The sequence below is a fragment of the Carica papaya genome, chromosome 6 (genome assembly GCF_054855325.1).
Source record: "Carica papaya isolate Zhongbai chromosome 6, ASM5485532v1, whole genome shotgun sequence".
Lineage (NCBI taxonomy): Eukaryota > Viridiplantae > Streptophyta > Magnoliopsida > Brassicales > Caricaceae > Carica > Carica papaya.
Window position 1 is genome coordinate 26,167,734 of NC_142314.1, and position 10,713 is coordinate 26,178,446.

Sequence of the window (10,713 nt, forward strand, 5' to 3'; positions counted from 1 at the left end):
AACCCACATAAGGTGCATCATAGTAAACCTATAATCTTTCAGTATTGTCGGAGAAGATCAACACTGGAGCAGAGGTAAGATGATACTTCAACAGAGCTGCAATCCTGGAGAACCCATCGATGAATCACTGATAATAACCTGCCAAACCAAGAAAACTACGTACCTCAGTGACAGTTATTGGCAGGTTCTAGTTTACCACCATTTCAACTGTGGATGGATCCAAAGAAACTCCTTCGCCAGAAATTATGTGGCCAAAGAAGGAAACTCGATCCAACTAAAACAAAGCATTTACTGAATTTAACATACAAATGGTTTCACCGGAGGGTCTCCAATACCCAAGACAAGTGAACTGCGTGTTCCTCATGGCTCTTAGAGTACACCAGGATGTCGTCAATGAATATGATGACATATTGATCTAGTGCACACTGAAAAACCCTATTTATAAGATCTATGAAAGTAGTAGAGGCATTAGTTAATCTAAAAGGCATAACCTTGGACTCGTGCTGGCAATATCGGTAACGAAATATCGTCTTTGGGATATCTTCTTCTTTAACTCTCAACTAGTAGTACCCCGTCTGAGATCGATCTTCAGAAAAATTGTAACACCTTACAACTGATTGAAGAGATCATCAATACAAGGTAAAGGATACTTACTCTTCATTGTTATACAGTTGAGCTCTCCGTAATCTATACACAATCAGAGGGAGACGTCCTTTTTCTTTACGAATAACACCGGGGTACCCCAAGGGGAATGACTGGGGCGGATAAATTTTTGACCAAGAAGTTCGAAGAGTTAGTTTTCAAGTTCAGTGAGCTTAGTGCGACTCATGTCCTAAACAGGCTTTGAGATAGGTTGTGTTCTGGAAAGCAAATCGATAGAAAATTCTATCTTCCGTCGGGGAGGTAAACTAGGTAATTCCTTCAAAAAGACGTCTGAAAAGTTACAAACATTATGAATGGTGTATTATTCAAAGGTTAGAGACTAGCAAACCAGATTCATAAGATTTTTATTTCATTTTTGGGGAACATAAAATTATAATTTTTCTCTCACAATTGATGATTGCCCTATACTTCTCTAACCAATCCATACCTAAGATAACATCGAGTCTTGAAAAAATCTAAGAATATAAGGTATACTAACAGTTCTACTCTTGAAGCTTTTATTTTATAATTTTTATACATATAATGAGCTTCTAAAAGACCTCTAGAGAAAGTTTCTACTGTTAATACTTCATTTAAAAGTTCAGGCCTAATATCTAATTTACAAGCAAAAGAATAAGGAATAAAAGAGTGGGTTGCACCTGTGTCAATTAGAACTCGAGCATAAATGTCATGAATAGAAAGCATACCTTGGATAAGAGCAAAAGTGGCTAGGGCACCGAGTTCATCAAGGTGGCACACATGACCCTAGGCTACTGGTCTGGCCATGTCCTTCAGCCGTTGGGGATAGTCTTTCACAAAGTGTTGAGTGCTTCCGCACTTATAGCAAGCATTATTCAAACGTCGATAGGGTTGATCACTATGCAAGAGTCCATAATGATCATTCAGGGTCATTTATCAGGATGGCTACTAACTAGATCAAGTAGTCTTTTTCTTGGTTGTTGGGGCTAGTGTTGTTGTTGCTGGGTACGAACTCGAGCAATGCGTTAGTGCCGGACTCAGATAAGCTCTTCAGCCAATTAGGTATGTTTCAGCACCTCAGCATACGAGCTAGGTCTCAGCATCATGACCCAATCATAGATATTGGCATGAAGGCCCTTTAGAAACTTCCTACCCTTACGACTCTTAGGGATGACCATTAGTGGGGCAAACCTAGACAGCTGAACAAATTGAGTTGCATATTGGACAACCATTAAATTCCCTTAGTGAACGTCTTAGAATTCATCCTCCTCCTTTTCTCGGACATAGACAAAGAAGAAGTTTTCGAAGAATACATCCATAAAAACTTTCCAAGTGGTAGGGGTAGGTAGAACTTCCTTCTTAAGCCGCCACTAATGTTCGACTTCACCAGTTAGCATGAAGGATGCTAGAAGGACCTTTTATTCCTCAATTAGGTCTAAGAAAGAGAAAAGCTTCTCTATCTCTAGGATCTAGGCTTTGGCTACTGAGGGTGGGGGCCTCTTTCAAAGTGGGTGGGTTGAGTTTCCTAAACTCTGCTATGTTGTGGAGATAGACCTCTCGGCTGGGTGATAGTCAAGGGCAGGGGGTGTTGGCATTGGTTTGTTTGGTTTTGGCCTACTACTACAGTTAGACCGTGGATGGCTTAGAAGAGCTCGGTAAACTCAGCCCCAATTAGATGATCTTAGGCCTCAAGTCTCTCTGTATGCTCTACAAAAGGTCTTCCACGCATCATTCCTATAAAAAAAAGGAAGACACAAGTTGGTGGTCTAGTTTTCAAAAAAAGACATATCCTATGTCTATTAGAAGGATTTCCTAATTACAGCCTCAGTTGTGAGGGATTATTCTGCGTAACTGCTCTGCTACAATTTGTGACATCCCAAATACTAATTAAAACATAAGGGTGTCAGATACAGAAATATATTATGAGTGCATATATTATCATGCTTAACACATAACAGTATGCTTATTACATCATCATTGTATAATCATCATTTATTACATGCCATTTTATCCTTTTAGTTAATCATGCAATTATACGTTCATATAAGGATGCATTAACATGAAATAATTTTACTTAAATATATTAAGCATGCAACCAATTAATTAAAACTTCATAAATTAAATCTAGAAATACTCCTTAGTATGTTAAAAGTAAATACTAAATTTCTTACTGAAATCTTGGTATTTCCTACGTCTTTTTCTTCTTCTTTTCTTCTCCTTCTCTCTCTAGATCTCTCTCTTTAAAACTCTTTGGGGGATGGAAGAATGAAGTAGAATTGGTGAGGAAATGTGAAGAGGGGGTCCCTATTTATAGAAAATGAAGACCGTTAGATTTGCACCAAGTTACAAAATCTAGTGAGGAGAGAGAAAGTCAAGGTGAAATGATGAGATGTGATGACTGATGGATGACGCGATGTAATAGGAGCACAAAAATCGAAGGCATGCCACCCAAATGACGATAGTACGTCATCCAAGTGACGGTGGTGCATCGACGAAGGTGATGCACGGTGCCCAAAGGAGCAGTGCGCACTGCCCAGGTAGCGCCCACTGCCCCAGCCTACCGTACGTCGCCGGGCTAGCCTCCTGCGTGCATAGACCTACTGCATGGACGACACACAAAGCCGTGCGTAGACCGTGCCTTGTGCCTTGCACCTCGCGCAGATGGGACGTGTGCACAGGCACACATCCTGTGCTGGCTAGGCGAGCACACACACTGGCAGCGCGCAGAGCCTGCATGGGCAGGGTCTTTCCCGCAGGAGTTTCTTGGGATTTTTGTTTTTTCTCCTCCATTTTTTCCTAAAATTCTTTTTAATTAAATTTTTAAAAAAATAATATTCAACAATTTGCCAAAATAAAATAAATTTTAATAATTATTTAAACTAAATAAATATGAAACTTCAAATATTAAATTTATTTGAAAATTAAAAAAATAAAATTTAAAGTGTTAAATGGCCTTAGGGCTTGAATAAATAGGAGTTCACATTGCAAATTAAGCATGAAAGTTTTCGAAGTATGACAGATCATGTAGCAAATGTTTTGAGAATATGTTTTGATGTGATATGAACTTGGCCAAAAGAAATCTCGTAAGTCCAAGATGAGTGACCCTTGAAGGGGCTTAGAATCCTAGCCTAAGATGTAGTCCAGTAAAGGCTCAGATTCTAATTCATATAAAGATGGACTTGAAACTAATCTAAATGCCCAAGAGAGAAGAACTCAAAGCTCTTGTGCCTGAGGCCAATTACTCGACCCAATGAGCACCTAAAAGGTCTAAATGTTATGATAAAATTTGGGTTAATAAGGGGGTAGCATTGGAGGCCCCTTTCCAAAAGATAGGTTCAAGTTTGATCCAACCAGGATTGGAGATCTAAGGTAAGATAGAAGAATGGGCTTGAGGCCCATGAGAGAACCTGTGGGCTTCACAAATTGCCAAAAGAGGCAGAAGATCGAGCTTTAGCCTGAGAAGAGCTACTTCAAGGACTTTTTGGCTAAGGCAGCATTCGACCAAAGAAAGAGCCTAACAGAGGCCAATCGGCCATGAGGAGAATGGCAGACAGCATGTGCCATACATGTGACCTACCTTCGACACATGTATGGACCATCACATGTGCAGGAAAGCTCACCAGCACATGCGGGACCACCTTCTGCGTGACACAGAATGGGCAAGTGCGGATAGATAGCTCCACACACCCCACGTGTGAAAGTGCTCACGCACGCACATAGGCCACCTGCCCCTGTGTGCAGCAATGCCTGCGCATGGGGCCCGCAAGCTCCGCACGTAGGACAAGCCATACACATACAAGCCCATCTTACCAAACACGCGCCTAACACACAACTGGACCAGGTGCACGCCCGATAGGCCCGCGCCCAGTGCGATGGCTAAACCGGCAGACTCACTTTGTGCGACTCGCGTGTTGCTCCCCGACCAACCTCCACACTCCACTTGACCCGTAACCCTGCCTATTCTCCACTTCCTTGAGTCCATCTTGGACTCCACCTCCTTCTTTTCCTTATACTAAAATTAATTTCCCCATGAGGTTTTACATGGAAAATACATTAGATAATTCCACAATACTTTATTATTTTTTTAATGTTATTTAAATATAAATTTTATCCCATAGGATTACCTAATTATTTAATTTAAATATTAGATTGGGATAGAATATTATTTTATTATTTTTCAAGTGCTTGTAACCATTTAGAACTGTCTTGAAAAAAGTCTATATAAAGGTCTTTAACCATATGTTATAAACACAATACATATGAGATGAGAATAAAATTAAGGCTTAGATTTTTTCTTCAATTAGCAGTTTGCTAACTTTTTTAGCTTCTCCAAGTTCTTCAAGAAATAGGAATCTTTAAAAATCTTGTTGAGCCAAGGAGTGAGAATTAACTTATCGATAAGTCTATGGAATTTTTTTTTTCTTGTTTTAATTCCTTAGTTCTTGTTTATGCATGCTTATTAGGTGTTATAGATTCAATTAAAGAGAGGGTTTTTTAGGCAGTTAAATTTTGAATTACATATGTTGTGTGGGTTATAGGAGTTAAATCAATCTTCCCTATACCCTTCCACGTCATCTAGCCCAAGAAAAGACCCAAGAGAGGCCAATTGGCTTTGAACAGAATGATGGACAGCATGTGCTGCATATGTGACTTGCATTTGGCACATGTGGGGACCATCATATATGTAGGAAAGCTTACGCGCACATGTAGAACCACCTTCCTCGGGACACAGAACGCGTAGGTGTGGACGGACAACTCCACTCGCCCCGCGCGCACGAAAGTTCTCACACATGCGCACAAGGCACGTGCCCATGCGTGTAGCAACGCCCCGCACGTGGCCCACAGGACAAGTCGTGCAGGCACAAGCCCATCTAATCAGACACGTACTGAAACAACAACCTAGCTAGGTGCAGGACCAGTGAGCCCGCGACTAGTGTGCAGGCCTAACCAGCAGGCCCACTCTGTATGACCCACGTGTTACTCTTGGACTGACCCGCACACTCAACCCGACCTGCGACTCGACCTATTATCCACATCCTTCAGTCCATCTGGGACTCCACTTCCTTCTTTTCCACATGCTAAAATTAATTTCTCCATGTGTTTTACATAGAAAACACATGGGATAATTTCACCATATTTTAATATTTTTTAATATTTTTTTAAGGTAAATTATATCCCTTAAGATTTCTTAATTATTTAATTTAAATTCTAGATTGGGATAGAATATTAATTTACTATTTTTCTGTAACCATTTAAAATTATAGCAGAAAAAACCTATATAAAGAACTTTGCTTATAGGTTGTAAACACAATACACTTGAGTTGAGAATAAAATTAAAGCTTAGGTTTTTTCTTCAATTAATAGTTTGCTAATTTTTTTTAACTTCTCCAAGTTCTTCAAGAAGCAGGAGTCTTTAGAAGTCTTGTTGAGGTAAGGAGCAGAGATCAACTTATCGGTAAGTCTGTGATATTTTTTTTAATATTTTAATTCTCTAGTTCTTTGTTTATACATGTTTATTAGATGTTGTAGATTCAAGTAAAGAGATAAATTTTCTAGGTGATTAAGTTTCTATATTGTATTTATTGTGTGGGTTAAAGAGTTGATTTGATCCACTCCATACCCTCCTGCGTCGTGTTCTTTTTTTGTGTTTAGCTTTTATTTCGAATCACCTGTATTACCATAAAATTTTATTCTTAAATTGTGCTTTTCATTATCTAAAATCTAGTGGTTTTGTGTTTTCTTGTAATTATCTCTTTAATATAAATGAAATTATTCTTATTGATAAAATTATTTTTTATTTTTCAAAGAGAAAAGGACATATGACTACCTTTTTATTAATAAAATTTTCTTTTACTTAAGAAAAAATAAGCAATGCTTAACCTATAGCTAAACCCTTAAAAAGATTTACCCCCAAAGAAAATTGTAGGTTACTTTACCAACAAAAAGCTAATTATTTAGAATTATTAGCAGTGTCCTATATAAAATAAACTGATAATGTAACATAGAATCAATAAAGATTAAGATGATGTTGTATGGCTATTTTCTTTGATAAATAAAGGTTATCTTACTTTTTTAAAAAATCATGATAATTAGAAAATTATAAAGTGCTATAACAATAAACATATATATACACTTCATTATTTACATAAAATAATGATGAATAGCTAAAACCTATAACACAAACTATTTATAAGAAGATACTTTGAAACTATATTTCCCAAATATAACATCTTGAATCTTTTAGTTAAGGAAGTTAAGGATAATTGATGCATTCCAAATTTTATGATCAATATGTATGCATGAGGGAGCTTCACATGTAAAGCAACCTTAAAGGTAATCCAACATTTAAAAATATGTTCCCTAGAACTTCCAATACCACTTTTTTCATTTTCTTGTGTATATAATAAATTTTTTATTGGCCTAAGATAAAATATATTTATATTAAATTTATTAATTAAAAAATAATAATCTCGTACAAGAAGAACAAATATTTTTTTTTTCAAAAAAGAGGATAAAAAGAGAACTTTATTGAGAAAAAATTCATAGCTTAAAGGTCACATATATAGATAGGAAAACAAGGCCATCAAAATAGTGAAAACATAGTTACCAAGAAATGAAGGTCACACCTGAGGATTAATTGAAGCCATGTAGAATTAAAGACAATAGAAAAAACTACATAACAACCACATCTCGCCACTGTGAAAAAGCGAAAAAACTCACATGCATCATATATACAGTTGGTAGTCAAGCTAATCACAAAGCTAGAAAAGCCAACAATAAATTAAGAGAATGAAAGAAAATCAACATGGAGAAACCACCAGAGAAGCTGCTAGAATCAGTTGCATGCATCAACTCATACCTATCTATGAATTAGCCTCATCAAAGTAGAAATTTTGAGACCACACAAATGCTTATTCATAGGAGGATTGGAATTACTACTAAAAATAGTACAATCATTAAATTATAAATAGAATGTTTATCTTAAAATTTTAAACTTAGAAAATAACTCAATTAGTTATTTATATTCTAATACATCTTTAAGTTATAAGAGTTCTTATATTAAAAGTATGAATCATACACATATGTCATAAATATTATACAACTTATATTTTTAATATAATTACGGCTGTAACATCACCGATACCGAATGTAGCAACCTAAACCCTCATCCAGAGTTCTGACTGTACGCACACTATATTATGATAAAATAATCTATAAGAATATTTTACACAGCAAATTTTAAAATAAAAAAAAGTACATCGCCAATATACTTAGCTCAAAATATCCAATATTCATGAGGTAAGTCCAAACTCTAAAATAAATATTTACTAGAAAAGAAATAATTAACCTTAAATACTGTTCGAATTAAAATAAAAATTAAACGATCTCCTAGCAAGTCTTTCACTGTTCAGGACCGGGATTCTAATTATCTTGATCTGAAAAAAAATAAATAATAAATAAGGTGAACTTAATATACTCAGTAAACGTGTAAGTACCAATAAATAATAGGACAATCTATTCAATTTGGTAGAAAACTTAAAACGACCAACGAAGAGTGTTCAAAATACTTTTCTCTTTAATTCAGAAAACACGTGATATCTATACCCTAATTCATTCACCAAACCTTCTAAATCAGTTTATTCAGTAAACATTCAGAATTCATTATTTCAGTATCATAACTTAGGGTATGAACAATTCAATAAATAGTATAATTCAATATTCAGTATCACAATTAAACAATAAGTAGTTCAATAAATATTAATTCAGTATTTCAGTATCATAAACTTTATACATAACCTCTTATTCATTCATGTTAGTTTATATCGTATTAAAAATAGTTTCATCACGCAATGTCATTTTTGCCAATATCAACGAGAGCAGTAAGGATCCCCACTATCACGTGGATACGTCACAGTTAACATTTCACAGTTTTACAGTACTTATCGCTTTGCACATCTAGCTAAAGTCGTATCCACGAGTAGGGTTCGCCATAGTTACATGCCGAAAAGGTACACATGCACCAACCCCTCGGTGATACCGATTAAATAGGTTTTACACATTTTTTAATATTTATTTATTTACTTCAACTTACTAATAAATTACCTAATTTTATTATTTAATATCTCTTATACTTGTAACATACATACTGTAAATATTCATAACCTTGAACTCTTCTATGTATCCTTAATATACTCATAATCACAAAACAACCAGTACATAATATTTTTATTCTACTACATAAATTAATCTTCTATGCACTCGTATCTATTTCTGTATCTTGCGCCTTTATGCTCTAATTAGTATTTAGGATGTCACATCGACCCATTAGGTCTATTAAATCTGTCCTTAAACCTATCAATTTCCTAACTTCCTAAATTACCATTATCAAGATCATCTTAACCTAATTACCAAACCCGGACCCAAATAGGGCCTACCAAACGATCCTAGACTTGATCAACGTTCACTAACTCACCCCGCCCATTAAGGGCCCACTAAATCAAACTAGACCCGATGGGGGTCCTCTGAACTGGACTGGACCTGGTGGGGTCCATTACATTAAACCAGACCCAGTGGAGGTCCACTAAACTGAGCCGAACCAAGTGGGGGTCCACTAAATTATGTCAGACTAGGTGGAGGTCCACTAAATTAGGTTGGACCCAGTGAGGGTCCATTGAACTTGGTTGGGCCGTCAGGTTTCCCTTTTGGGCTGAGGCCCAATTAGAGCAACCCTCTTGTCCTTCGTTCAAATAGGCAACAGCGAGGGCCTAGCCCTCACGGCTTGCTTAGCACGTGGTTGCGCCAAGCAAGTGCACAAAATAGCACGTCGTACGAGTGGTGTGCCTTGGGCCAGCATATGCACACGTACACTCGGGAGCGCAGCGCAACACAACATACTGCACATGTCAGCCATTCCCCTCATGCTCGGCTAGCTGTACGAGTGCATGCATAGGCTTCTCAACATGCGCACAAACGCATAGGCAGCAAGCCCCATGGCGTGCTAGCACGCGTGACAGGCCCCTGCTCCCGCGCACGACTATTGCGCACATGCAGCAATTGGGGACTGTGTCCTTCACGCACAGTCGCAGCACAGCCGCAAGCTGCGACCCAATTTGGCACTTTGGTGCCCTAAACCGAACTCAATCAATTTTTTTTTTCTTTCCCTCTCTTATTTCCTCGCATTCCCTCCCATTTTTAAACATGAATTATCACAATAATCATTTAAATACTTCAAAACCAACCTCAAACATCCGATGGAATCACGTTGTCAAACACCAAACATATACACACGAAGCAACTCAACAAGCATTGCATTCACTTGAAATTTTAACACTTAAAAATTAGAGAAAACTGATAGGAGCACAAGAAAAATACTAAATCCCTTATCAAATACTATTGGGTCTTGGTTTAAAAAGAGAAATGGGAGAGGTCATGTGTTGAGAGAATATGGCAGCTGCAATGATCATCCAAGGAGTGCAGAAGTGGTTCATGCGATACAAAATAGAAGAGTTCATAGGTGACGTGCATTAGCACCACAGGAAGAAAAAGACGGAGGAATGAAGGGCATACCGCGCGAGGAAGGAAAAAAAACACGGTGAAAAGCTTCCCATGATAGAGGAGGAAGAAGACCCTAGAGCTCTTGGGTTCACTCTCAAATTCTCTCTTAAGCTTTCTCTCCTATTAGGAAAGTGAAGAATAAGAAGAATTTAAGAAGAAAATGGAAGAGATAGAGTCTAAATTAGCTTTAAATAGCCAAGGAAGAACGTATGGCATCCGTTGGATCACATACAACGGCTGTTGGCTGTTGATTGGCCCTTGGCCATTAAATGACCCTAGTGGTTGACCGGCCATCGCATCATGGCGTGCATGCATGACATATGGTGACCGAGGCAGGTTGGGTTATAGGCGGACCAGCTTTGGTCATGATGGGACGTGCAGCACTGCTCCTCCACGTGTAGTTCTGCGGGCACGTGGCTTGTGGGCATGCAGGCTCGCGTGTCCTCTCGCATATCAACAGTTTTTTTTCCCTCGCGAGGCTTGCCTATGGGTCCTTTCCCTCTTTCTCTTTTTTGTTTTGTTTTATTTAAAATTTTC

At 37.7% G+C, this 10,713-nt stretch overlaps 1 long non-coding RNA gene across 1 annotated transcript; it reads right to left on the reverse strand.

The window, feature by feature from the left end:
- Positions 1-7,704: 7,704 nt before the first annotated feature.
- Positions 7,705-10,458, reverse strand: LOC148253456 (uncharacterized). Its single transcript, XR_015812771.1, has 2 exons — positions 10,189-10,458; positions 7,705-8,057 (listed from the first exon to the last, which is right to left on the reverse strand). It is a non-coding gene; the product is annotated as an uncharacterized LOC148253456 (long non-coding RNA).
- Between the last annotated feature and the right edge of the window lie 255 nt (positions 10,459-10,713).